The sequence below is a fragment of the Canis lupus genome, chromosome 37 (genome assembly GCF_011100685.1).
Source record: "Canis lupus familiaris isolate Mischka breed German Shepherd chromosome 37, alternate assembly UU_Cfam_GSD_1.0, whole genome shotgun sequence".
NCBI classification, from domain to species: Eukaryota; Metazoa; Chordata; class Mammalia; order Carnivora; family Canidae; genus Canis; species Canis lupus.
Window position 1 is genome coordinate 17314938 of NC_049258.1, and position 23831 is coordinate 17338768.

A 23831-nucleotide genomic window follows, 5' to 3' on the forward strand; every position below is an offset into this window, starting at 1 on the left:
GGAGAGCCTAGAAATAGATTTACATAAATGTAGTCAAATGTAGTCACTAATCTTTGACAAAGAAGCAAAGACAATATCATGGATCAAAAATAGTTTTTTTGACAAATGGTGCTGGAACAAGTGGGCATCATCTGCAAAAAACAACAACAAAAAAATCTAGACACAGATTTTACACACTTCACAAAAATTCACTCAAAAATTATCACAGACCTAAATGTGAAATGCAAAACCGTAAAACTTCTAGAAGATAACAGAGAGGAAAACTTTGATGACCTTGGATGTGGTGATTTTTTTTAGATGCACCTCCAAAGGCATGAACCATGAAAGATAAATAATGAATACTTGGATTTCATTAAAATTAAAAACTTCTGTTTTGCAAAGGACAATGTCAAGAGAATGGTAAGACAGGTCAATTGGAGAAAATATTTTCAAAAGACACATTTGATAAAAGACTGTTATCCAAAATAGAAAAAGAACTCTTAAAACTCAATAATAAGAAAGAAAACAATTGATAAATGGGCAAGGACCTTAACAGACATTCTACCCAAAAAAAAGATATACATAAGGTAAATAAGCATTTGAAAAGATGTTCCCTATCATATATCATCAGAGAACTGCAAATTAAAACAATGAGATTCCACTACATACTTATTAGAATGCCAAATCTGGAACACTGAAAACACCAAATACTGATGAGCATGTGTAACAACAGGAACCCTCATTCACTGCTTATGGAAATGCAAAATGGCACAGCCAATTTGGAAGGCAGTTTGAAGGTTCCTTACAAAATTTAACATACTCTTACTAAACAATACAGCAATCATACTTTTTGGTATTTGCCCAAAGAAGTTGAAAACCTATGTCTACACAAAATCTTGCATGTGGATGTTTACAGAAGCTTTATTTATAATTACTCGAACTTGGAAGCAACCAAGATGTCCTTCAGAAGGTGAAAGGATAAATGAACTGTGGTACACCCAGTCAATGGAATATTTTTATTCAGTGCTAAAAACAAATGAGCAGTCAGGCCATGAAAAGAAATGGAAGAAACTTCCACTTACATGCGTATTACTAAGTAAACGGAGCCAATCTAAAAAGGCTGTGCGTATATGGTATGATTCCAACTATATGAATTCTGGAAAGGGCAAAACTATAGAGGCAGTAAAAAGATCACTGGGAGCAAAGAGTTGGAGGGAGGAGGGGATGACTAGGTGGAGCACAGACGATTTTGGGGGGGGCAGTGAAAATACTCTGTGTAATACCATAATGATGGACACATGTCATTGTACATTTGTCCAAATTCATAGATTGTACAACATAAGAGGTAAACCAAAATATTAACTATTGGCTTTGGGTCATTGTGATATGTCAGTATAGTTGCATCAGTTGTAACAAGTGTACCGCTCTAGTAGAGGATATGGATAATGGGAAAGGCTGTCTATGCATGTGTGGGGGCAAGGAATATATAGGAAATCTCAGTATCTTCCCCTCACTTTTTCTATAAACCTAAACTGCTCTAAAAAAATAAAGTCTTAATTTAAAGAAATTAACCTAGTTGGCAAGTAAATAAACCCCAGTGGACTTTGAAAAATCTATAATCTCACATTTACTATCAATTCAAAATACATTCAATAAAATACTGTTGAGATTGGCATCAATCCTTGAATCCTATGATTTCTAATTCCAATTAATAGGATCAAACAACAGACTTGCAGGATTTTCTTAACCCACTCACATAATGTGACTATGTTGGCCGCATTAAGAGTACTAAAACTTCAGTTCAGAGTGCCACTCTGATGGCAAAATGAAGTCTTTTGTTACTTGTCTGATAAGAGAAGACTATTGGCCAATTCTTCACAGATAATATGAAGGTGGATAGCAGGAAAATAATTATTTTCTTTCAGTTTAACCTGCCATATTTTAACACAGTCATGGAGCATAATCATGCCCAAGAGTGAATTTTGTATGAAAGCTTTTGTCCAGTACAGTTACTATCCAACTCCAGTCTCAAGCATTGCTGGAAGACTCACCTAGTTTTCTTCCAAATGGGTTTATAAACACCAAAAGTCATCTGTAAAATGAGTTCCTTGTTCTGGCATCTTGAGACCACTTGGATGTAAAGGGGCCTGGGGACTAAGAATAAGCCAGGTACTCTTCAGCTTAGATTAGGTCTCCCATTATTAGATAGGTAAAGATAAGAGGTTAAAGTGACATAGAGGTGAAAGTCTAGGAACAATGTGGGAGAATGGGAGAAGCTTAGAACATGGCCTCAGGAGCCTGAAGTTAGAATCCAGCTCATCCTCCTCTAAACTCTCATGGCTCGGTATGAGAAACTTGCAGAGCTTACCACAGTGAACTCTTAAAACAAATTTTATATACCCTTCTTAACCAATCTATTGTGAGCTCTTTGGAACATAAGCAGTGTCTTTATTCCCCAATCTTTAAGTTTGAACAATTTTACAGCTACAGGAAAGTTGAAAGAATAGTACAATTAATTTGTGTATTCTTTAGTAGATTCACTAATTAACATGTTATGACCAGACGTTCTCATAACCACAATACCATTATCAAAGCCAAAGAAATTTAACATTTGTTCAGTAACTGAACATTTGTTCATTACTCTATCATCCATATTCAGATTTCCTCTTGTTGGGCAGCCCGGGTGGCTCAGCAGTTTAGTGCCACCTTCAGCCCAGGGCATGATCCTGGAGACCCGGGATTGAGTCCCACATCGGGCTCCCTGCATGGAGCCTGCTTCTCCCTCTGCCTGTGTCTCTGTCTGTCTGTCTCTGTCTCTGTCTCTTTGTCTCTCTGTGTGTCTCTCATGAATAAATAAAATCTTTAAAAAAAATTTTTTTTTGTTGTTTGTTTTTGTTGTTTCCAAAATGCCCTTTATTGCCTTTTTTTTTTTTTTAATCCAAGGAGGCAATTAAGGTTGCCATGTTTCTTTAGTTTCCTTTAATGGAATTGAGAGCCCTCACCTTCTTTTTCCTTTCATGACATTAATATTTCTGGAAATTTCAGGCCAGGTGACTTGTGGAATGAGTTTTTTGTTTGCTTCCTCATGATTGGGTTTACAGTACATATTTCAGGGGGAAATAGGTGATACTGAGACTTCCTAGCAATTAATTATAAAAATACCTTTCTCCCTCTGTAATGAAGAAGGAAACTGTGGGCGATACTTTGAGGCCATGGAAATATCTGTTTCCTAACGACGTTTCACCCAGTAGTTTAGTGTGCATTCATGATTCTTACCTTTGTCTCATATATTGGGGATATGATGGTAATTTGAAAAAAAAATATTCTTTTTGCTCTTCATAACTAGCATTCTTTTCTAAAAAAAGACTTTTTCACCACTCCCCTGCTTCCCTAGGATTCCCTTTTTCTCCTGCCTTTCTTTCTCTTTCTGCCTTCTTCCTTCCTCCCTTCCTCCATCTGGTGCCCCCTCTCTTGTTAGACGATCTCCATAGACTCATGGATTTTCTTTGATTCGATGTCTTATAATCTTAGGGCCATCATTATTATATTTGATGCCTAAATTAACTCAAATCTAGCCCCTGGGACTCCCTCTGAGACAGCAGTGATGTCCTTTTGACAAGCCTCATTAATCCTTCAGCAGTTCTGTGCTTTCTGACACAACAAGATGTCTAAAAACTCTTTGTACTTTCCCAGCTGCAGACCTGGGCTAGCTAGCCCCTTTATTGCAAGAAATTCTGGTTCCTTTTAGTAAAAAATGATATTTAGAAAACAAGACTAGGATGTCATTGCTTTCAGGACAAAATGAAGTAATTAGTGTGAGAGTACTTAGTACAAAAGAAAGCTCTATAACTGTCATGCTTGTTCATAGTGTCCTTGATGAGCATACAGCTTATTGGGAGCAATGCTAAATAGCAGCACCCCGAATCTCTCTGTGTTAAGAGATTAAGGACATGTGTGACGAGGGAGGAGAAAAATAAGCCAGCTTTGTCAGATACAATGTGAATCCTTGTCTCACACTTCTAAGAGAGTATATAAAACAGAAGAAAAGACCATGGACCACAGTCCACTTTTTCCCCAAGTTGCTTTGTCTTTTACTATTTCAGATAGAAACACATATGACATTTTATTTTGTGGATCAATTGTAATTTTTTTAAATGAAGCAGTCATTTGAAAAATGATGAAATATAAATGTATGATTTCTGTTTTTACCTTTCTTTAGCAGGTTCTGAAAGAACTGTAATTTAAAGAATTCTGGATTTTTTATTATTTACTTATTTATTTTTTAGTTTTTTTAATTTAAATTCAATTTATTAACATAGCGTATTATTAGTTTCAGAAGTAGAAGTCAGTGATTTATCAGTCTTATATAACACCCAGTGCTCATTATATCACATGCCCTCCTTGATGACCATCACCCAGTTACTTCATCTCCTCACCCATCTCCCCTCCAGCGACCCTGTTTGTTTCCTATGATTAAGACTCTCTTATGGTTTGTCCCCCTCTCTGATTTCATCTTGTTTTATATTTTTCTTCTCTTCCCCATGATCCTCTATCTTGTTTCTTAAATTCCACATATGAGTAAGATCATATGATAATTGTCTTTCTCTGATTGACAATAATATTGCAAATATATAGCTTCTTTGATATTCCCCAGGGATAGTATCATCTATGTCACCTGTAAGAAGTTAGTGTTGTGGCATTTTTTAGTTTCTTTGTGGACAAACTGATTGTTGAGGGTTTTATTTCCTGAGACTTTATTATAAGTAAAAGGCATACCTAGTTGTCTGTAGAATTTCACTGTTAAGATTCACAGTAGGAATATCATTTGGTTTAATTTCCAGGCTTTTCTGCTTGTACTATATCTCTTTATACTCTCAAATTAAAGCTATTTTTAATGACAGTCCCCTGTGAGACTATAGATTATGATAAATTGGACAGAGGGCAGAGACTGGTAAACAGGTGATGCTTAGCATCTCATTAATTCTCTGGAAGGAAAGCAAAATAGTACAGATGTCCAAGAAACAGCAGTTCTTTTCTTCTTAACTGCCAGGACTGTGGTGGTAAAGGAAGGGATAAGGATGGAATTAGGAAGACACACTATAGAGACCCAGTGGTTTTATAAGTCCTTTTCTCATAGGAAGCCAGGCTAAAAATGAAGAGGAACAAAAGGCATGTGATTGTATGCTCTATATTGGAATAGCCTTTAGTTTTCTGTTTGTGTTTTTTTTTTTTTTTAATTCAGAGAAAGGATGTTGAATGTCTATGTGTTTAGGCAGGCTGGGCCAAGCAAAGAAGGTGATTGGGTTTGGTAGTGCTCTGCTTTTGGCTGTTTCAAAAATTCATCATTTTCCAATACTGAATAGAATGGACTACTGCTATAAAGAACTCAAAAATATGCAGAAAGATTTTAGGCTCTTGGAGAATCTCATACCAGATTGTCTAGTTCATGAAAGTTCTTCAGTTTACTAGCAGTTTGTCCTTGGGTGAGTTAATTAACCTCTCTGTCTCAACTTCTTACCTATAAAATAGAAGTAATAAAAGGACCTTCCATATAAGGTCCTATTTTATGTGCAAAGTGCTTAGTATAATGTAGGCAAACACTCAGCACCCAACAAACACCAGCTCTTATTGTTATTATTTACATGTCAAAAGAGAAATATTAAAAAATATTATCACTTCTTATCAATATTTGAAAATTTTAAAGTAATCCAGTCAACAAATCGATCAAACACTCAATCTTCAAATTACTTTCCTGCCTTTATTTTGTTATTAATTTATTTAACTTCCTTTCTTATGGCTGTATTATTTTTAGTCTTTTAATGCCTCTCATTACCGAGGTCCACCAACTCCATATAAGACACACTGACAAAGTTCCCACTGTGGCCGGCACTGTACTAGATGCTATGGATACAAAAATATAATTTGGTACTTATCCTCAAGTGGCTAACTCTGGTGGGGCCAACCATTATATAAATTAAGGAATGTTATTTGGTTTGATAATTACTATTACAAGATACAATTGAAGTATAAAATCAGGAAAATTAAGGAAATTTTTGCATTCTAGTATCTTGACAAATGATCATATGGTCCCCCAAATTAACAAAGCTGCAATGAACTTTCCAAAATGAAAATATAAAGTAATTTTGCTTACTGACCAGAAGTATTTTTAAGAAAGTATGCTTTAACTCTAAATCAGTTAACAAATGTAATTCTGGAGATAATATTTTGAAGTTTATCATAATGTCCAAGGCTCCAAGTACTAATAATTTGTTTCCCCTGGATCTTATACTTTATTTTTTTATTTTTTTTTTTTTAAGATTTTATTTATATATTCATGAGAGACACAGAGAGAGAGGTAAAGACACAGGCAGAGGGAGAAGCAGGCTCCACACAGGGAGCCCGACGTGGGACTCGATCCTGGGTCTCCAGGATCAGACTCTGGGCTGAAGGCAGCGCTAAACCACCTAGCCACCTGGGCTGCCTGCATCTTATACTTTAAAAGAATAAAATATCATTTTCCACTTTCAGCTAGAGTATATGAATCACAAGAGTACTATGCAAAGTGGTGTTTCCAGCTTAAAAGACAGGTGATGCAAACAGCAGCTACATGAAACACCAAACAACTGAAACTACTGCCTTAGAAGACCAATGGTGATTCTACACTGACTGGCTCTAATCCAAAACACAAAGCTCAAAAAAACAAAAACAAAGCAAAACCAAAACAAACAAAAAAACCCCACAGAGCTCTTTATTTCTTGACTTTTTGACTAACCTTAAAATATAAGATAGCTTTTACAAATTGAACAGGTGTCATTTAAAAAATGGAATCTTTAACAGCTACTTATGCATCTTAGAAAATTAAAAGACTAATGAATATGTTACTGAAATTGCTTTTTGGATTTCCAGTGGTCCCTGGGTATCAGATTATCCATATTATGCATATTATTGATGTGGACTCATTGTCAAAATTTCCAACTAGAGGATGGGGATGCCAAACATTAGCCTTTCCAAGGTCTGTAACCATCTCCCTTCTAGGAACAGTTTATGTTACACACACAATGGATGGGAATACAGAGGAATAGAATGGAGGGCAATTTGCTGTTATTGTTTTGTTTTGTTTTAGAATGTAGTTTTAAAAGCATTTCTGCTGCCATATATGAATTGAGTTCATATCCAATAGTTTAGCCTACCTGAATTTTGGTTTTCTAATTTATAACATGGGCATAACAATAACTACCTCAAAATTGCTGTGAAGATTAAATAAGTTGATATAAATAAATGCTCAAAAAAATGACTAGTCCTTAGTAAAGCCCTGATAAAAGTTTCTTATTATTATCTGTAGAGACACACGAGAACAAGACCTTTCAGAGGCCATCTGAACCCAATTTGGGGTAAGGACATCTGCTCCCTGTCCTCTCTATCCCATCCTAGAGTAGTTGCCTAGATCATAGTAGAATCCTTTGGCTTTTCCTAAACTAAATTCCAGTGGTCCTGGAATTCTCAAGCTCTGAAATCAGTCCAAAGCTCTGCACACCATGTTCATGTTAACGTACTTAGGGGGAATACCCCGTTGTAGGAGCTGGCTGTGCTGTCCCCAAATTCTTGATAGAGATTTTCTAATCAAGGTAAAGCCCTATGAACGGTAAGGTAATGTACTTTCATCTGACATAAACAGATGTCTCACCTATGGTTACTTTGCAGTTGAAAGAGTAAGCTATTTTCTGGGGCACAAACATCTAGTACAAAACTTGCATTAGTTGATAGTAATATGACAAGAATGGTGAAGGCAGAATTATAATTTTATGAGCAATATTTGTAGATTTTATTTAAAGTATATAAGTACAATCTTGGAATCCTCTTTTTGTCTTCATTTGGCCCTTAACAATCAATGTGAAACAAAAGAGTTAATCTTAAAATGTCCTTGATTAAACCAGTATTTTTTTCTGGATATTACCTCTTATTACTGATTGTAGCAAATGAAGAAGGAATATTAAGAAGGGAAAAATGAATAGAATAATAAAAGGAAACAGAGGCGCCTAGGTGGCTCAGTTGGTTAAGCATCTGACTTCGGCTCAGGTCATGATCCTGGGGTCCTGGGCTCCTGGGATTGAGCCCAGTGTTGAGCTCCCTGCTCAGTGGGGAGTCTGCTTCTCCCTCTCCTTCTGCCTGCTGCTCTGCCTTCTTGTGCTCTTTCTTTCTCTGTCAAATAAATAAATAAAATCTTAAAAAAAAGGAAACAAAATTATGTTCTTTAAAAATATTTTTAAAAGATTTCAACAGAATTTTTAATTATGGAAGACATTGTGGTAATTCACTATACTTGTTCTTGGCACAAATTCATATTCACACATAGTTTGACCACTGCACCCCTTTATTGGAACCCCTATTGGTTTGGCACAAGAGACAAATAACTTTGCATTTGATAAACAAACAATATCTCTTTTTTTTTCCCCTTCCCTTCCCTTCCCTTCCCTTCCCTTCCCTTCCCTTCCCTTCCCTTCCCTTCCCTTCCCTTCCCTTCCCTTCCTTTCCCTTTGAAATATATTTTCAAAATATATTCTATGAACCAGTGGCACCAGAATCACCTGAGGTGTTACACAAATACACAGTGGATTGTTGGGCCACCTCTAGACTTATGAATCGACACACAATGGTGAAACCCTACATTTTAGCACAGCTCTATGAAGTCCAGACAAAAATTGTGGGAGCCATGGCCATGTTCTCCACTGTCACAGTCCCTGCCCCATAGACGGTACTGGGAGGAGTAATGGCAGGATCACACTTCATAACCTCACTTCATAATCTCAAGGTTTCACGACCTTTTGTTGTTCGTGGAGATGGTGGTGGTGATGGAAATGGTGGTAGTGGCGGTGGTGGTGTTCTGAACCACAGGTGCAAAGAATTGAGTTCTTCATGATTTTCATTTTGGGGGGCACATAATCATCAGAATAGAAAAATTCCTTTTCTTTATTCACACTATTTAAAATTTTTCTTTTTATCTCTGATCTCAACTTCCATTTGCCTCCCCGATATACCCTCACTGCAACATGCTTGATGCCTAGCTGTCTTGGTAGAGATGTCGTTCTGTTTATGCCTTTATGCCTTTTTCATTCAGTACTGTTGTTTGTTCACTTATTCCAAAGCTTCTAACAACTGTGCAGAACTCCAGGACTCGTCTACCTCCTTTGACTCTACCCCCGCCCCCCCAGTGTGAGGACCTCAGTTCTCAACTCTGTGACATCATAAACAATGAGGTCAACCACCTCACACAGGTTCACCACTTGACCAGTTCACTTGTAATCAGGCTTCAAGAATACTCTCACCAGGGGGATCCCTGGGTGACTCAACGGTTTGGCGCCTCCTTTGGCCCAGGGCGTGATCCTGGAGTCCCGGGATCGAGTCCCGCGTCGGGCTCCGGGCATGGAGCCTGCTTCTCCCTCTGCCCGTGTCTCTGCCTCTTTCTCTCTGTGTCTATCATGAATAAATAAATAAAATTTTTTTAAAAAAAGAATACTCTCACCATTTCCCTTTATCTGTTATTAAATCCATTAACTTTAAAAGTTATTCTTTGTTGATGGTGTTCTAACAAGCTGGCTAAATAATATGTATAGGAAGGAATTGCAAATTCAATGGAAAGTATCTTTAAATTGCATTGTAGAATGAGTTATACCTGAATTACCTTTAACCATCTATTTCCAGCTGTGATTTATAAATTCTTAAAAAGAAAATTAGTCCTAGGTAATGTATCCTAACAACAAAGCTGTTTTCGTTTTCTTATATTTATCATACGATCTTGTGATCGTTCTCTCTGGGCACTTTAGCTCTTAACATACCTAGAATGTGTAAGAGAAAGTCACAAATCCATTCTCTCTGGTACAAAACAGGCGCCCTAATGCTAGAGGTCATCATTTTCAATGAAATAGGCAATGTTAACACAAAGGTCACAATTTAAGATTGTTTTTGGTCGTTGTTTGCTTCTGTGAGGTATCAGGGACTCTTGATCAAAATGCTCTTTGAATTTCTTCTCTCGTTGCACAGATGTTAAAAATAAAGTTTTTCTGGGCAAAGATATTTTATGTAAGTAATGAAGCATTTAACCTAAAGAAGAATGCAGCCAGCCAGTCAATAGTGATGAAATACTCTTTTGTTTTTTTACTCTCCCTCACTCAGAGACTGCTGACTGTTCACCTCTAGACCATAGGCATATTGAGTGTGACATTCTCTCTTTCCAAGATTATCCTCATGATAGGATACACTTAATTTATGCTATTGATAGGATAGCTTCTGAACTGAACCAATTTGCATATCATCAATACATGTAAGTCCTGAGTAGCACGCCAGCCACCCGAATTAAAATATTCCCTGTCAAGGATTTGCTGTGTCCAGCAGATTCTGGAGTGATGCTGATTGCAGGTGGTTGGTGAATATTGATGCTGTTCAAGATTTATAAGGCTGCATTGGAGGGCACATGAAACTTAAGATTTCTTTAGAACAATGTCCCTGTTTAAAACTACTCTTGTCCGGACCCAGCTGGGCATTCAGTAATGCCAGCCACTGAATAAGACCTTTCAAGTGCCTCAGCCCGCCTCACCTGTCGGACTGGCTCACTGATTTATAAATGAAACCCTGTTTGCTTACAAAGCTCTTCATCTTTCAACTCTCCTCTACCCTTCTCCCGTATTCTTACTTTTCCTTCTGATTTGAGTGTCTTAACCTTCCTAGCACATGCCACCAGTTTTTATTTACTTTTTTTCTTCAGATGAGGCACAAATGGCCCTGGGTCATTGTTAGCATTTCTATGCTATTGTATCAACTTCCATTCCCTTCACCACCACCCCCTTTCCAAAGTTTTTCCCTGTTGTAAAATAAGTTTCTCTTTCATTGCATTTGGCTTTTAATGGAATGCGCTGACTGCCAATTTCTCAAAGGTTTCCTTTTTTGCATTCTTTATGCACTTAACGCAGGCTTTACTTCCCCTTCTATCGTCAGCCAATCAATCAATCCTACTGAGCACTTCCAAATTAAAATACAAATTATAAGAGAGTTATGATCAACCATTGCCATCTAGAAAAACCTGTCATTAAGGTACCACCTGTTTTTTTCTAATGTGGCATCAGTGTGCTCACAGGTGTCTCAGCAGAAGGAATCTGTAGGCTGGGCATTCTATTCCCTTGTGTTTATTTCCTTAGTTCTACTGAGTTCGAAATAAGTAAATGCCATGCTGTAGTATTGTGTACAATGACCGCAATAGCTATATGTTTTTCTCCCCATTTCCAATTCCATTTTTTTCCCTGAGTCAATACCCAAGAGACAAATGATTTATGGTGCACCAGTATAAAAATAATCTACCAGATATTGTAGAAAGAAAATGCTGTAAAACACATCAAGGCTGCCCTCAACTAAAATGAAACCAAAGACTTAGATAGAGAAAAATTTGTCTAAGTGATTCCCTAAATATTTTCCTGTTCTCTTAACCATGCTCCCCGTGAGCTTGGGGTAAAAGGAGAAAGTGTTGGAAAGGGGTAAACAAAGCATGGAGAATGGGAAAGGATGAAAAAAAAATACACAACAAGAGTGTGGCAGTTTAAGAAATAAGTTAAGTTCTTAGGGATGTGGAAATTTCTCTCCCAGATAGATTTGTTGGCCCAGATACTTAACAATGGCTGCTTCTGCAAAGAGCATGTGTTGGCAATCCATTTGAAAAGTAAGTCACAGTAGATGGATAATATCTAGGAAAAAAATAATTTTCCCCCAAAATATTAAACAATTTCTTATTTGATAATATCTCTTATTTCTTTGTTTATGTATTTGCTATTAAAAACAAAGGGGGGAAGCCACGAACTATGGAGAATAACAGTATAAATGTAATGCAATTTCAAACACTACCAAATAGAATTCTTCCCACATGACCTCTTACTAGCCAACTTGATAATACGGTTGAGAAGGAATGTCCATATATAGACATGGATCATGTTTAATATTTGCTTTTAATTTAAAAACCAATACATCTTTCATCTAGTCTTTTTTAGCTTAGAAATCTGATGGTAGAATGAAACATAAAAGTATTCCCACTCTCCATTCCAGTTTCCCTTACACAAGAGGTTTGATAGTCATAATTTATATTCTCTAATTCTAATCAGTTTGGAGGGTTTAGAAATTTAGTGCTCATTTAGGTATAGCATTGGATTTACTCTAAATATTCAAAGTTTTTATTGTTCTTTCAGAATGTTTTATTTAAATTATGTTCAAATAAATACTTTCATCACTAATTTTCTCTTCTGGTCTCTGGTGTATCCTTGGTAAAGGACTAGAGAAAGAGGAATGGTAGGGACTAAGAAACTGTATGTATATTTATTAGGGTAAATTTCCCCCCTAAACAGTGGAGAGAATAAGTTTGGATTTCATAAATTTTTGGAATGTGGATGTTGGCTATTCACAAAATAAATTTTTAATATATACGTTTTCAAAAATCATTCCACATGTGACATTGCGTTTGTTAAACCATCACAGTAGATGTTTTATGATTTGACCGGGAAATATTTAACACTGAAAAAAAATGCTATAAGTGCTTGTAGAATGTAAACCTTTTCAGAATATTATGATACTAATGTTAAGGTAAAGACATAAAAAGACTGCCTAATTCAAATGGACTGGTCTCTCAAGAATTGCTAACACTCCAATTCTACGAAGTTGCCAAGTATTGAAGGAATGAGAAAGGTTTAGAATATTGAGATAACAATCTTGAAAGCTTGGAAAGCAATGAACAACACAACTCCTTTTAGCATTTTTCAAAAAGAAATCAGGATTTTAGAACTCATGTCAGGCAATGTAGCATTTGATTTTTTGGCATTTGACTTTGTGCCGTTATTTATTCTTCAATTAAATCGTAATAGTCCCATCTGTAGAGACATTCAATAAAATAAAGGTTCATTTCCTGCTTCCAGGAAGATTGGCCAAGAAATTCATAACTCCTGAAGATGATTCTGCTTGACAGTCTGTTAAATGAAAATTTCATTGAGTGAGAATTCCTCAACACTAAATCTCATCATTTTCTTCCATGGCTTCCTGTTTCTCCTGTAAATATGGCTGGTTGTATATAGTGGAAGGAAGCAGTTTGTATCGACTTTTAGGTGATTGGAAAGCTAAAGATAAACATGCAGGTTATAACTAGGATTCATAATCAGGTAAAAAAAATGCTAGAAGAATTTTTGTCAATATAAATAATAAACACATAGATAACTATTTGTAAATATTTAAAGAGAGATGCACTTAGAGTGGCTATAAAAGTGTCATAGATTAAAAGCCTAAAACTTGTATATTTAACAAGTTCTATAGTTAACCAAGACACAAAAATAATAAAATAATTATACCATGTGTTTTGTCAAGTGATTTCTGAAACTGGTGATTTCTAAAGATTTTGTCAACTGTTTAAACTCAGGCCAGGGATGCCTGTGTGGCTCAGGGGTTGAGCATCTGCCTTTGGCTCAGGGCGTGATCCTGAGGTCCTGGGATCGAGTCTCACATGGGGCTTCCTGCAGAGAGCCTGCTTCTCCCTTTGCCTGTGTCTCTGCCTCTCTCTCTTTGTGTCTATCGTGAATAAATAAATAAATTAAAAAAAAAAACTCAGGCCAGATTTTTTTAGGAGATAATTCATGCTTTGTGTGTGAGTTTTAGTGTTATAATTTAATCATGCATGCATGCATGCATGCATGAGTTCAGTGAATATTCATTGTGTGCCAATTATGTGCCAAGCCCAGTTCTAAGTACCTGGGGATGTTAGTGAACAAAAGGGGCAAAAACTTTTGCCTTTTGGGGGCTTACAAATGAATGAGGAGAGACAGACAATAAAGAATAAGCATAATAAATAAGTTATATAGTATATTTACAAAATTATAAGTATTCAGCTAAATAAGATAAAGGAGACTGGGGATAGGAATCACAGGTTGCAAGGGTCAAGGTAAGCCTCACTGAGAAGATACCACTTGAGGAAAGACTTAATGGAGGGACTGGAGTTATTTGAAAGAAAAATGTCCCACACCTAGAATTTAACTCTAAATTAATTCAAGTTAATTTAAATAAGACATGCACTTGCATATGATATTGATATAATTTTTTTTGATGTAGCCTGTAAAATACCATTAAATACAATTAACTATGGTATTTGATTATTCCTACATTGATATAATAAAATTAGGGTAGTAATTGACTATGTAATACAGGAATTTTACCATTATAATCTATACTTCTGAGACATACATTAATTTCAACAAGAGGTTTAAAAACACAATAAGTTCAAACTGTCAAACAGTGCAGTTCTTCAAAGACAGATGAGTATATATCCCATGCATGTCACTCTTCCAAGATTAGACCAAATAGATAGTAAATAAAATTACAATGTCTTCCTTAACTATAGGAAGGCTTGTGTTCACGCATATACATCATTTATATATGAACTGATGGAAGCTGAAATAATTCTGAAAGTTAAAATTTTTATTTCTAATGCTATCTCTTTTATGCACACTTAGCCTAATAGAGTCTGTCTTAAAGTACGTGCTCCGGAAAAATGGAAAATTGTTAATTCTATGTTTAATTTATCTCCTCTCTTCTGATGACATCTTAGAATTGTTAGGCTGAATTACAAAGTAACTCTGAAGTCCAGGGATTGAATTTCTGCTTCACCACTTACCAGCTGTGACATATAACCAAACCTAATTGGAACTATTTCCTCTTGTAAAATGGAGGTTCATAACTCTAAAAATTGTTGACTAAACGAACGTGTTCAAAGAAGTTGGAACATTATAGATACTTAATCATTTATATTAGAATTGGCTCTTTGCCTTTTAAATTGGTCAATATTAGAATAAATAAATGAATATAAATGACATAAGATCAGCTCAAGGCCATATATAATATTAGTCATTATAGTATCATAGTGATTTTGTTTTATTTGATATCATGGTGATTCTGAGAAATCAGAGTGCTTCGTGGCACTGTGTACTGGGGCTGTTCTGGAAGCCTTTATAAAAGAGGGCAGGACATTAATTGGACCAAAAAGGAAGTGTAAGATTTGGATTGGAAGCAAAGAAATAGATGATTTTGAAGTAAACTAGTAATTATGGTGAATATTAGCAGGCAAGGGATTTGTGTGAAAGGGGCAATATAGAAAACACCTAATCTGTCCACAGTTTTGTCCTCATAGTGTAGTTCAGTATGTATTGCTATAGACAAGTAAATAAATAAATTTCTAAATTTCACATGTGCCTAAATTTCTAAGATAACACACTTAACTATGCAGTTTTTTACTTCACCATTTCCTATGTATTAAAAGCCCATGTAAAATGTTCTCTCAGTCTGCGAGACTGAGGTGGCTCAGTCTTGTTAAGTGTCCGGCTCATGATTGCAGCTCAGGTCATGATCTCAGGGTCATAAGATCAAGCCCTTTGTTGGCCTTTGTGCTCAGTGTGGAGTCTGCTTGAGATTCTCTCTCCCTTTCCCTCTGCCCGTCCCCCACCCCCCCTTCTCTCTCTTTCTTTCTCACTCTCAAATAAATAAATAAATCTTTTTTTTTTTTAAAGTTCTCTTCCTTCTAAGGAATATATCCCCTCACAGCTCATTTATTTAACACATAATCCTCATAGGCCCTTCACTTATGCAGCCATGGTTGGATGCCTACATGTGTATGTTCAGACCTGAACCCTTTTGCAGAATGCTCACTACAGGTAAACACTATTCTCACTTCTATTTCTGAACATTAGTTTTATCTGTTCTTGAATTTCATATAAATGGAATAATACAGTATGTACTCTTTTGTGTTTTTCTTATCATTATGCCTATGAGATTCATCTATTTGGTTGCATGCAAACAAATTCTTTTTCATTCCTTTTTTTTTAAGTGTACTAATCCATTATATGAACATACCATAATACCCTCTATGGATGAACATTGGAATAGTTTCTGATTTCATGATATGATGCATAAAGCTAAGGACAGTTTGTAATATGTGTTTAGGTAGACGATGTACTCAGGTCTCCTGGGTGTATATACTTAGAAATGGAATTGCTGGCTGATAAGGGAGACATACTTTTTACTTTACTAGAAATTGCTAGAGAGTTTTCAGAAGTGTTCACACTAACTTGCACTCCCATCAGCAATGTGCAAGTTTTCAGTTGTTCTGCCATTATAGCTTTCTTTTCAAGATCAAGAGAGAGTTGTAGTCCCAACATAATTCTTCCAGTATAAGGAGATTATGACTTGATGAATAGAACCTGCAATTATTTTTCAGAACTGCAGTTCACCTCACATTGTTTTTATTTCTTTTTCTTTTTTTTTTAAAGATTTTATTTATTCATAGGAGAGAGAGAGAGAGAGAGAGAGAGAGAGGCAGAGACACAGGCAGAGGGAAGCAGGCTCCATGCAGGGAGCCCGATGTGGGACTCAATCCCGGGTCTCCAGGATCACACCCTGGGCTGAAGGCAGCGCTAAACCGCTGAGCCACCCGGGCTGCCCATCTTACTATTTTTAAAATAGAATTTTAGTTTACTTTGCTGAAAGTGTGTGAGCAGAATAGAACTTTGGGCACTGTCATTTCCTAAGCCTTGGTGGTAATGGCATACACAACCTAAATCGGGCCTTGGAGCTAACTATTTCACTAAATTGCAGTCAAACTGTATTTTGAGTGCTGACAATGAGAAAATCTTCTCTCTCTCTTTCTCTATTTACATCATCTTTTTGGCCTTACCTTATGAGTGAAATAAGGGCATTAATGGAATAAAGAAAAACAAAAATCGGGTGCCTGGCTGGCTCAATGGGTTGGGCAGTTGCCTTCAGGTCAGGTCCCGGGATTGAGCCCCACATGGGGCTCCCTGCTCAGCCCGCAGTCTGCTTCTCACTCTCCTTCTGCCCCTCCCCCTGCTTGTATGTGCCTGCACTCTCTCTCTCTCAAATGAATAAATCTTTAAGAAAAAAGAGAAACAAAAGTGTGTTATTTTTTAAACTACCTATGATTTTTTTTCTGTGAAATATGAGTAGTTCTGAGGTTAAAAATGATGCATAGCCCAAAAATAATTTGAAATGTATTTTGTACTTACATTTAGATAAGAATATAACTGAATTTTACAAAAAAAATCACCACACTAAGATTTAAAATGAAATCCTGAAGCCAGACTCTGATCATGATGACTCAGAGGATTAGAGCATGATCCAAGAGCAGTTGAAAAGTAGTCCAGTTATCTTGCCTTACTCCTCACCTTCCTTGGTTAGAATACAACCATCCATCCCACCGAAGGCCAAGTCTTATCAAAATCACAGTGAAGACAGCAAAGATGACCACGGGTGACCCATATGTCAGTATGCTCTTTGCTTCTTTATAAACATACCTCATTTCTGATTCATTCTTTACCTAAATTCAATGGAAATACTGAGTATCTTGGTTTAAAATTTTTCTACGAGGTTATAATGTATAAAAGATAGTTTAAATATAAGATAAAGCAAATAATTAGAGGACTTGAGACCTGGACAATAATAATCTATTTTCAAATTTTAAGTAAGTAAAAATCTAGCTCAGTAGCATAGAATACCTAATGAAAGTTAATGAAAGGTAAAGTACACAACAAGCTAATGAATGTAGTTCATCCTTTTTAATCATAACAAGAAGAATTTAGGGCAGGAGTCAAGTGATTTAAAGACTTTTGGGGGAGGGGGATTTTTGTCCTTTTGTAATATATTTGTTCATTATCTGCTCTTAAAATCCTATATATGAGTTTCTCAAGATATGGATTATTTATTTTTTATAAAGGATAATTCAGCTTTGTTAATGTTAATAATTTTTGTAGTTTGCCACGAAAAAACAAAAAAAAACCCATGTGAGTAATTTACATACATGTATCATTTTCGTGCTTAGTGATTGTCTTTTAACTCCCAAGCACTTGTTATTCATCCTATAAATCAGGAACTCCCTAGAGCATATGCCTTTCACTAATGATATTACATTGAACCTATTTGCCCTTGTGTTTTCAAAAAATGAGATCCAGAGACTTATTGAATTTCTCCAAGATTTCCAGAAACATTTCTAGATTTTCAGATCCTCAATGAATCACAGAGCCTCTTGGCCTTAAAAGAAATCAATAGTTTAGGGGTCTATGTTTCTCATAATTTGTCATATTCTGGTAGGTGCCACAGATCGAATTTGAAACTTGTCATATTTTAATTAGTGGCCATTGAAGATTTGCCCTTGCTGTAGACCGGGACATTTTGTACAGTTCACTGTATTCAATTCTGCTTCTTTTTATAGTTTCTCCAGGTACTAGGTTGAACCACAAGAAATTGCCATTTTATAGGTTAAAAAGTAATGGAATTTCAACATTTCATATAATTCAGACTGATATGCTAATTGTGACATTTTTCTTTCTTCTTTTTTTTTTTATGTTTGACCACTGTATACTTTTTTTTTGTATTAACTAAAGTTTATTAAATATTTATGTTAGGAACTGGGACTCTTATTAGGGATATATTGTCTTCCCTTAAGAAAGTTTATAGTCCTTTTGAAGGGATAAGCAAGTAAAGCATCAATTAACCATGACTACTGAGGCTTTGTGAGCAGTTTGATTACCTCTGATTGGCATGAGCTCAGTCTGCAGACAAAACACCCAAATTTTCTAGACTTGCCTTGTTAGGCGTATGCCCCCTAGAAATGGTATAGCCCCAGGTTTTCCAGGCATTCAAATCACCTTGAGCACACAGGTTTCAGGTGGCCCATCCTGTGGAAATTCTGACTCAGTAGGTCTTATGGAGGGGAGGGTGCTGGGCCTTGGAGTCTGACCACAGATTGCTTTTGTGTGAACAACATTTGTTGGAAGAAAAGATGCCATCTGTGGTAAATAAGGTAAAATAGTGTACAGTGAATCTGGATGTCATAATAATTTTTAAAATACTCAGATATCTGCTTATGTTTAAAATGACAGATTTAAGAGTATAAGGTAGAAGCATAATTATTATTTCTGTAATTAATTTTTTAAGTACAAAGTATAGTAATTATAGTCAATTTATAAAGAGCCACTTCAGAGGTGCCTGGCTGGCTCAGTTGGTAGATCATGTGACTTTTGGCTTTGGGGTTGGGAGCTCAAGCCCCGTGGTGGATGTAGAGATTACTAAAAAATAAAATCTTAATTTTTTTAAAGTAATAAAAAGCTACTTCTAAGCATTTTGACCATAAGGCAATATTGATTTATTAAGTATTCTGATTTTATTTAAATAATCTAAAGATTGAATGTTAGCATATTGAACACCAATACAAGTATTATTTATCAATGAAGCTCTTTCTCAGCATTTAAGAGCTAATGGTCCCATGCTAGGTACTTTGCAGAATCCAAACAAAACAGGAGACAAGTCCCTTTTTTAAATAAATGTATATCCTTTAATGGAAATAACAAAACAATATTGATTCCATGGGAAAATGTGATTTATAATTGAAATAAAATACAATATTCATAAGGAAGACTGAAGATATAGAGCAAGGAAATCAATATAAAACACAAAGACTTTTCTTGTGCTTAAATGCTTCAATTTATCCACTAATGTGATTTTCATATTTACTCATTAAAAAAAAAAATTGAATGCTGCTATATTCCCAGCCAGTATTTTGGATGCTTTAGATATAGCAACATCCCAAGCATGTAAAGATGATTTCCTTCATGGACCTAGCAGAGGGAGGAAGGTAATAAATAGAAAACATAATAAATAACATAATAAATACAAGTTTATGGTGTGATGGAAAGTGGTGAGTGCAGTGGAAAGGAAAAGAACGCGCAGGGTGAAGGGCAGTGGAAGGGACATCTTGCAGTTTTCATTATGGTGGTCAGGAAAACCCTGGCTGGGAAGATGGTTATCTGACCAAAGACAGGCTTTAGGAAAGGAAGAAATACCTGCAGTAATCGCTCCTAAAGAACTTCAAGAGTGACACACCCAGTATATTTAGGGAGTAAAACTAGGGGTCTTTCAGAAGTCACAGGGCTAAGCTAACTGAATCTGGGGATACAGTTAAATCAGATTCTTAAGGATCAGGATCTGAGATGCAACAGATTATAACAGAGACATTATAACTATAGACATAGTGTGTCATCAAAGTGAGAAAAAGAATTGTCAGCTTAGATTCTTCTTTACTTTTATGACCCCTCCACTAAAATTGAAGTTCTTGGAGAAGGAAATGTTTTTTTTTCTCCCACACCTAGGACCTATCAAGTGTTTGAAATATATATATGTACGTCATCAAAACTGGTTAGATGAACTGATAAATGGTATTAAGCCAAGGTCTAGAATATTGTCAAAGAGAGAAAGGGTAAGGAAAGTATTACATTTTAAGCTCGCAAGCATAAATACAAAAAATATTTAAAAATCATGAAAGGTCTCAAATATCTACCGTTTTGTATTCCTAGAATATAATTAAAGGGAAGAATTATAAACATGGACATGTTAAAGTAATAATTCCTTCCACTAACAAATGAAAAGGAAAAAAAAAAGAGAAAGAATTTACCAACTCATTCTCAATGACAAAGCAGGTATTCTCAAATAATGACTCCTGAAGAGTATTACATATTTTTGAAGCTGTGCTATTTATTAGACTCAACAGGACCATTATGTGTGCTTTAGGAGATTCTGACAAAATATGATTTATGTTCCAAGAAATTACATCATGTGTGCATCATTTTTTGTGCCCAGAGGTGAACAATAGATAATTAATAATTAATGTAATATATTAAAACATTTGTTTTGAAAAATAGCTTTAGTGTCTATATCACTGAAAGAAAAATAGACATTTAACAGAGAGATCATATTTAAAGAACTCTTTTTTGGAGGAGAAGAGTCCTAACTATTATGTAAGATTAACTGAAATCTGAAATCTCTTGTAATTGTACTAGGGTGATCATATTTCTAGATGTGAATTCTTTATTTTATAGCTGGCATTCTGGGGTCAGAGGACAGCAGTGATGGTAGCAACTGCATCTCAGACATCAGAAGAGTCCATCTGACCCTACCTGTGGTTGAGCTAACCTAAGGGCAATGAGTCATAACAAATAAATATTGAAAGACCATTTTATGAACGAAAGAAACACAGTAAAACATCAAGGTCAAGAATCCTAATCAAAATTTTTGCTGACTCAGAAAGATTTTAAACAAATATTGCGCCCCCCAGTGGCTGTTGTTGAGTGAATGCTCTCTTTCTCCAGTTTCATGATTTCGGGTAACCTCATGAAACTTCACACTGTTTATTAACTAGGAGGAACCCTGGAAGGACAGCTCAGTTTGATTGCCCGATTTCATGCTTGCAGGAAGAACGATGCCAGGGATGATAGAGTGCCTGGTATATGATGATTAAGTTCAGGCTCGACAAGATAGGATCACAAAAGGGCAATCATGCTCAATTCATCTGATTGTTGGGCTGGAAATGAAAGAAAAGCAGTGGCATAATTACCCCAGATTCTTCAGACCTCCGCTACAGTACAGCACAGATATTAAGCAAGGCTAGTCTCAGAATTATTGAAATATATTTTAAAGACAAAGATCACTGCTTTAGCAAATAAAGGAGGGCCTACAAAATCAAAGACAAAGGATGTTTCTGGAATCATTTTTGCTTGCAAACAATGAAGGGAGTACAGAAAGAAAATCACTTGGTGAAAGAAGAAAAGCAGGGCACCTGAGTCAGGAAACTGGGCTGGTGTGTCTGCTGGATCTCCGGCCTGCTTTGTGACCTTGGTCAGATTCTCTGGGTCTCTCTTCCTTACCGCTGAAACAAAGGGTGTGGACTAGGCTGAGTGGTGGCCCTACATCTGGGATATGGACAGAGGCAAGGAAAAGTAGGAACCATCTCATACAAAAGAACCATAATTTGAATATTTATGAGAGCAAAATTAGCTAGTGATCAAAAAATGGAGAAGAAAGGTAGCTAATGGAGAATGCAAATTCATCCTAATGCGTTCAAAATAGAGTGTAAAACTGATAGAGACAGTTCTTTTCTAGACGGCAAAGAATGAAGCATATCACTCTAAATTTCCTCCACTGGAGTCTCCTTCCCTTTTCTCTCTCATCACCTTATTTTTCACAGTACTTTCTGTTTCCAGTAACCATGGTGATGCTCCATCCCAGCAACCTTCTTCATACCCGGCCCTTTTGGTAGACATTACATTTTGCTCCATTCACTGATGCAGGAACCTAACAATGCTGTAAAAAATTAATTTATTTATTAACATTTTTCCCAGCTCTTTTGTCCAGGCCATAAATTCAGGGAATTATTCCACATTAACCTCCCTACATAAGGGGCACTGTGAAACAAGGATATTCAACTGTTAATTTCAGTTGCTAACATAAAGGGGATACTGATTGTGCCAGAGATTTAATTCCCTGCCTTGGCCCTCAGGGACTGTAATGTCCTGGTACCCAAGCTCATTGCCACCTCCTTTTTTCGCTTCTGTATATAAATGGGAATAAAACAGATTGCTCACAGAAATCACACATCAACCCTGGTTTCCTAATCCTCTTTGTTTTTTGCTGCATTCTCCCTTGTAAGGAAAATATTGCCAAGTGTGTAATTATCACAGTTACAAGGGGATTGAATTTTCCCCAAGAAAACACAAATAAATATATGCATTTTTATTGGGCACAGTAACTTATTTTGGAATATAAGTAAGCAATATGGGATATTCAGTTTTTAAAATACTGTAATTAGCAGCCAGTGACAAAACATCAGACAATCTCTGATGTCATTAATGCAGATAATGAGTATTCCCATAAACTATCATGATAAACTATCATTGATCATGTCCAGTTTGTGTAGCCAGATTTATTTGTAATCCTGTATTATGCCAGGAAACTCTATTTAAGCACTGTGTGCGTGTGTGTGTGTGTGTGTGTGTGTGTGTGTCTGGCATTAACACAAAGGAGACCAGATGATGACATTCATAGGCTTATAGACTCGACTCCTGGGGACACACTTGGATGGAGGCAATTAAAATGCCTGTCAGGCATTTGATACCAGAAGCCCCTATGGTAAACCGCTAAATCATAAGCCAGGGCTGCATCTTATTGTCAGTGAATGATGGCGGAGCTGGGTGGCTTGTCATCATTCTCGAAAATTCTGAGGCTAGTGAGCTCTCTCTCCCTCTCCCACTCGCCTTATTTTCCTTTTCGCCACTGCGGGGACTTTTTCTAATTTGCAGCTTCCTTTTCCCCGACACACACAGAGAAGAGCTGGTGGCTTGCAGACTGCGTCTGTCTGGAGCTAGAGAGCTAGAGCCAGCCCGTAGAGATAATGCTCCCGGAGAAGGATTCTGCAGCAATTCTCAAAGGCTAGACTTGGGTGGTATCGCTGCATATGCACTGGTAATGCTTTGGGGTTTTTTTGAATTTTATTTTGTTTTATTTTTACTCGGTTTTTCAAAGGATCTGCTTTATGTGATCTCAAAGTAAAATGCTTTAAAATTCATTACCAAGCTTCCTAAAAATTCAAGTACTGCATTATTTGTACTACGGCTCTCAAGACGTAGATTTATTATCTGGATTATAAAGAATGCATTTGCTTACTGGTGAGTTACAATTTTCAATATTTAGTTAACAACCTGTATCTGTATTTTTTTCTTTTGTTTTGTTTCGGTAGATTCTTCAGCTTGTTGTCTCTAACCGAAGAAACATTGATTGGGAACTACTCATTCAGAAAATTAAAAGGTACCACATGTTTTGTTTGGATGTTTAAATGAGGGGAAATCAGGGAGGATTTGGAATGTTTTTATTTAAATTAATCTCTCTATGGTTGGTCTTTTATCCTTAAGCCTACGTTGATCATTGTCTATAGCATGTATGCTTTT

At 36.2% G+C, this 23831-nt stretch overlaps 1 protein-coding gene across 15 annotated transcripts in view; it reads left to right on the forward strand.

Moving 5' to 3' along the window:
- MAP2 (microtubule associated protein 2) overlaps window positions 1-23831 on the forward strand; it is a 291178-nt gene that overhangs the window by 126373 nt on the left and 140974 nt on the right. For 12 of the 15 annotated variants that reach the window (XM_038585598.1, XM_038585604.1, XM_038585599.1 and 9 more), the window contains exon 3: window positions 23624-23691. The gene's annotated coding sequence lies outside the window, so the exon portion shown is untranslated. Of the gene's footprint in view, window positions 1-7321; window positions 7371-23050; window positions 23350-23623; window positions 23692-23831 lie in introns of those variants that run through there. The other 3 variants (XM_038585595.1, XM_038585597.1, XM_038585596.1) reach the window with 2 other exon arrangements.